Raw genomic sequence first — 6,000 nt, forward strand, 5'->3', positions numbered from 1 at the left:
ACAAGCCAAGTTCTATAATGTAAAATTCCCACTAGTATATGAAAGTGACAACATAAGAGACTCTCTATCATGAAGATCATGGTGCTACTTTGAAGCACAAGTGTGGTAAAAGGATAGTAACATTGTCCCTTCTCTCTTTTTCTCTCATTTTCTTATTTGGGCCTTTTTCTCTTTTTTATGGCCTCTTTTTCTTTCGTCCGGAGTCTCATCCTGACTTGTGGGGGAATCATAGTCTCCATCATCCTTTCCTCACTTGGGACAATGCTCTAATAATGATGATCATCACACTTTTATTTACTTACAACTCAAAAATTACAACTCAATACTTAGAACAAGATATGACTCTATGTGAATGCCTCCGGTGGTGTAACGGGATATGCAATGAATCAAGAGTGACATGTATGAAAGAATTATGAATGGTTGCTTTGCCACAAATACGATGTCAACTACATGATCATGCAAAGCAATATGACAATGATGAAGCATGTCATAATAAACGGAACGGTGGTAAGTTGCATGGCAATATATCTCGGAATGGCTACGGAAATGCCATAATAGGTAGGTATGGTGACTGTTTTAAGGAAGGTATATGGTGGGTGTATGATACCGGCGAAAAGTGCACGGTATTAGAGAGGCTAGCAATGGTGGAAGGGTGAGAGTGCGTATAATCCATGGACTCAACATTAGTCATAAAGAACTCACATACTTATTGCAGAAATCTATTAGTTATCAAAACAAAGTACTACACGCATGCTCCTAGGGGGATAGATTGGTAGGAAAAGACCATCGCTCGTCCCGGACCGCCACTCATAAGGAAGACAATCAATAAATAAATAATGCTCTGACTTCATCACATAACGGTTCACCATACGTGCATGCTACGGGAATCACAAACTTTAGAACAAGTATTTCTCAAATTCACAACTACTCAACTAGCATGACTCTAATATCACCATCTTCATATCTCAAAACAATCATCAAGTATCAAACTTCTCATAGTATTCAATGCACTTATATGAAAGTTTTTATTATATCCATCTTGGATGCCTATCATATTAGGACTAATTTTAAAGCCAAAGAAAACTACCATGCTGTTCTAAAAGACTCCCAAAATAATATAAGTGAAGCATGAGAGATCAATAATTTCTATAAAATAAAACCACCACCGTGCTCTAAAAGATATAAGTGAAGCACTAGAGCAAATTTATCTAGCTCAAAAGATATAAGTGAAGCACATAGAGTATTCTAATAAATTCCGATTCATGTGTGTCTCTCCCAAAAGGTGTGTACAGCAAGGATGATTGTGGTGAACTAAAAATCAAAGACTCAAATCATACAAGACGCTCCAAGCAAAACACATATCATGTGGTGAATAAAAATATAGCATCAAGTAAAGTTACCGATGGACGAAGACAAAAGAGGGGATGCCTTCCGGGGCATCCCCAATCTTAGGATTTTGGTTGTCCTTGGATTTTACCTTGGGGTGCCTTGGGCATCCCCAAGCTTAGGCTCTTGCCACTCCTTGTTCCATAATCCATCAAATCTTTACCCAAAAACTTGAAAACTTCACAACACAAAACTCAATAGAAAATCTCATGAGCTCCGTTAGCGAAATAAAACAAACCACCACTTAAAGGTACTGTAATGAACTCATTCTTTATTTATATTGGTGTTAAACCTACTGTATTCCAACTTCTCTATGGTTCATAACCTCCGATACTAGCCATAGATTCATCAAAATAAGCAAACAACACACGAAAAACAGAATCTGTCAAAAACAGAACAGTCTGTAGTAATCTGTATCAAACGCAAATTTTCTGTAATTAAAATATTCTACCAAAATAGGACGACCTATATAATTTGATTATTGATCTACTGCAGTTGGAATCAGTATTTTATCACGTTCTGGTGATTTTTAACAATTGTTTTCCTGAGCAAAAAATTTCTGTTTTTTTCATCAAGATCAAATAATTATCACCCAAGAAGATCCTATAGGTTTTACTTGGCACAAACACTAATTAAAACATAAACCCAAATCTAACCAGAGGCTAGATCAAAGATTTATTACTAAACAGAACCAAAAAAGCAAAAAACAAAAATAAAATTGGGTTGCCTCCCAACAAGCGCTATCGTTTAACGCCCCTAGCTAGGCATAAAGTCAAGGATAGATCTAGGTATTGTCATCTTTGGCATGCAATTCTTCAATAGAACACTTATAACGCTTAGGAGTTTCCTTCTTTTTATTAATGATCAAACTCCTAGGCAAGAAATTGAGAAAATCATTTGTAGCAAAAGGTTCCTTAATGATAGCGACAAAGTTGGGCTGAACACTTATGGATTTGAGATCCGCATTTTCCTTACTACAAGTTTCACCCTTATTTTTAGGAACATACATCAGTTTGGCAATTTTAGCATTAGGAGATTTTGGAGTATTTTTCACGGAAGAAAAGGCAGACCCTAAGTTGGTAATAATATCTTCAATTTTATCAATTCTTGTGGAATCTTGATCTATCTTTTCGTTAACTATGGGTTCCTTTTCTTTAAAAAAATTTAGAGTAACTCCTACCTTAGATCCATATTGGGTAATATGGTTGTGGATCTTTTTATCCAAATTTTCAATCAACTCTACGGTGGCAACTTTATTTTCAATAATTTCAAGCCTTTGCATCACATGCTCAAAGTTAAAATAGTTCCATTAACCAAAAGAGGTGGTGGGCCAAACAAATCTATCATAGCATTATAAGAATTAAAAGTATGGCTACCCAAGAAATTCCCTCCGGTAATGGTATCAAGAATATATCTATTCCAAGGAGTGATGCCTACATAAAAATTGCGAAGAAGAACGGAAGTAGATTGCTTCCTAGTAGTTCTATTTTGAGCATTGCAAATTCTGTACCAAGCATCTTTTAGATTTTCTCCCTCCCTTTGTTTAAAATTAAGAACTTCATTCTCGGGAGACAGAGGAGTAGATAAAGGACTGGCCATGACGGCACACGGGACACAAGAAGCAAGCGAAAAAGAGGCGAACGGAAAGAAAGGGCGAATAAAACGGCAATGGTGAAGTGGGGGAGAGGAAAACGAGAGGCGAATGGCAAATAATGTAATGCGAGGGATAAGAGTTTGTGATGGGTACTTGGTATGTCTTGACATGTGCGTAGATCTTTTTTTTTACAGAAAGACTGTAAGGGAACCCCCTACAGTATAATTGGTGCAACAAACCCAAATTGCAAGTACCATGCCTTGAACCTGGGTGGGTGGGAAGGCATCAACCCCTTCCCACCACTAAGCTATGCCTTAGTCTGCACATGTGCGTAGATCTCCCCGGCAACGGCGCCAGAAATGGCTCGTTGTCGGGAGATCAAATCTTGACTTGACTTGGTGCACACCTCCCCGGCAACGGCGCCAGAAATCCTTCTTGCTACCTCTTGAGCATGCGTTGGTTTTCCCTTGAAGAGGAAAGGGTGATGCAGCAAAGTAGCATAGGTATTTCCCTTAGTTTTTGAGAACCAATGTATCAATCCAGTAGGAGGCCACACGCAAGTCCCTCGTACCTACACAAACAAATAAGAACCTTGCAACCAACGCGATAAAGGGGTTGTCAATCCCTTCACGGACACTTGCAAAAGTGAGATCTGATAGAGATGATAAGATAATATTTTTGGTATTTTTATGATAAAGATTGAAAGTAAAGATAGCAAAATAAATGACGACAGAAATAGCTAGTTGACGAGAGATTAATATGATGGAAAATAGACCCGGGGGCCATAGGTTTCACTAGTGGCTTCTCTCAAGATAGCATAAGTATTACGGTGGGTGAACAAATTACTGTTGAGCAATTGATAGAAACGTGCATAGTTATGAGAATATCTAGGCATGATCATGTATATAGGCATCACGTCCGCGACAAGTAGACTGAAACGATTCTGCATCTACTACTATTACTCCACACATCGACCGCTATCCAGCATGCATCTAGAGTATTAAGTTCATAAGAACAGAGTAACGCATTAGGCAAGATGACATGATGTAGAGGGATAATCTCAAGCAATATGATATAAACCCCATCTTTTTATCCTCGATGGCAACAATACAATACGTGTCGTTTCCTCTTCTGTCACTGGGATCGAGAAATTTTACTTGTTGTTTGAATAAAATCATTGGATCTGAAATCTTGAATGAAAAAGAATCCTCCCATGGCTAGTTAATTATTTGACTACTCAGTGTTCTTCACTTATATCTTTTTGGAGTAGTTTGTCATTTACTCACGTGCTTCACATATATCCTATGAGTAAATGGTTGAATGAGATATCATAAATCTGAATTTATATATGTTTCATAAGCTTATACTATGGGGAGTAATGACTTGACACATAATAAGTGTAGGTAGTAAACTCATTGAAAGTTAGCAAACGTAGAATTGGTCACTTGAACAATTCATGAAAGAATATTGAAGGAAGAGAGATTTCACATATAAATATACTATCTTGGACATCTTTTGTAATTGTGAGCACTCTTAAAATATGACATGCTAAAAGGTTGATGTTGGACAAGGAAGGCAACGTAATGGGTTATGTTTTCTTATATCTGAAATAAAGTATATTGTCATGGATTATCCAACATGCTGAGCTTGCCTTTCCCCCTCATGCTAGCCAAATTCTTTGCACCAAGTAGAGATACTATTTGTGCTTCCGAATATCCCTTAAAACGATTTTTACCATGAGAGTCCATCATACCCACCTATGGATTGAGTAAGATCCTTCAAGTAAGTTGTCATCGGTACTTGCAATAAAAATTGTTTTCTAAATATGTATGATCTATTAGTGTGGAGAAAATAAGCTTTATACGATCTTGTGATATGGAAGCAATAAAAGCGGCGGACTGCAGAATAAAGGTCTCTATCACAAGTGGCAATATAAAGTGACGTTCTTTTGCATTAAGATTGTGTGCATCCAACCTTAAAATCGCATGACAACCTTTGCTTCCCTCTGCGAAGGGCCTATCTTTTACTTTTATCTTCTACCTTATGAAAGAGTCATGGTGGTCTTCACCTTTCCTTTTTACATTTTATCCTTTGTCAAGCACATTGTGTTGAAAAGATCCTGATATATATATCCAATTGGATGTAAGTTATCATGAACTATTATTGTTGACATTACCCTTGAGGTAAAAGGTTGGGAGGCGAATCTATAAGCCCCTATCTTTCTCTGTTTCCGATTAAAACTTTGAACCCATAAATATCACGTGAGTGTTAGCAATTGTGAAAGATTAAATGATAGTGGAGTATGTGGAGTTTGCTAAATCAAAGCTCTGGCATAGACCCTTACTGAAAATAAGATGAATTGCAATTGTTTGATGACTGAAAATATAGTTTGTTAGTTTCAAGAAAGTTTATGATCTATACTTTAACATGTGAATAGTCTGTTACTTGATCATGAAAAGTTTTATGAGATGAGCTACTGTTATGACATATAATTATGCTAGAAAAGGTGATTGAAATTATCATTGGTCAAACTTGTGCACTTGCTAGCATTCACACTTCATAAAGTATTTCTTTTATCATTTACCTACTCGAGGATGAGCAGGAATTAAGCTTGGGGATGCTGATACGTCTCCAACGTATCTATAATTTATGAAGTATTCATGCTATTATATTATCAACCTTGGATGTTTTATATGCATTTATATGCTATTTTATATGGTTTTTGGGAATAACCTATTAACCTAGAGCCCAGTGCCAGTTTCTGTTTTTCCTTGTTTTAGAATATCGCAGAAAAGGAAAACCAAACGGAGTCCAATTGACCTGAAACTTGACGGAGCTTATTTTTGGACCAGAAGAAGGCCATGGAGTAAAAGAGTTGGGCCAGAAGAGTCCCGGGCTACCCACGAGAGTGGGAGGCACGCCCACCCCCCGTGGGCGCGCCCCCTACCTCGTGGACAGCCCGGAGACCCCCTGACTTGTTCTCGACGCCAAAACCTCTTATATATACAGAAACCTCTAGA

This window comes from Aegilops tauschii, chromosome 1, assembly GCF_002575655.3.
Source record: "Aegilops tauschii subsp. strangulata cultivar AL8/78 chromosome 1, Aet v6.0, whole genome shotgun sequence".
Classification (NCBI taxonomy): Eukaryota; Viridiplantae; Streptophyta; class Magnoliopsida; order Poales; family Poaceae; genus Aegilops; species Aegilops tauschii.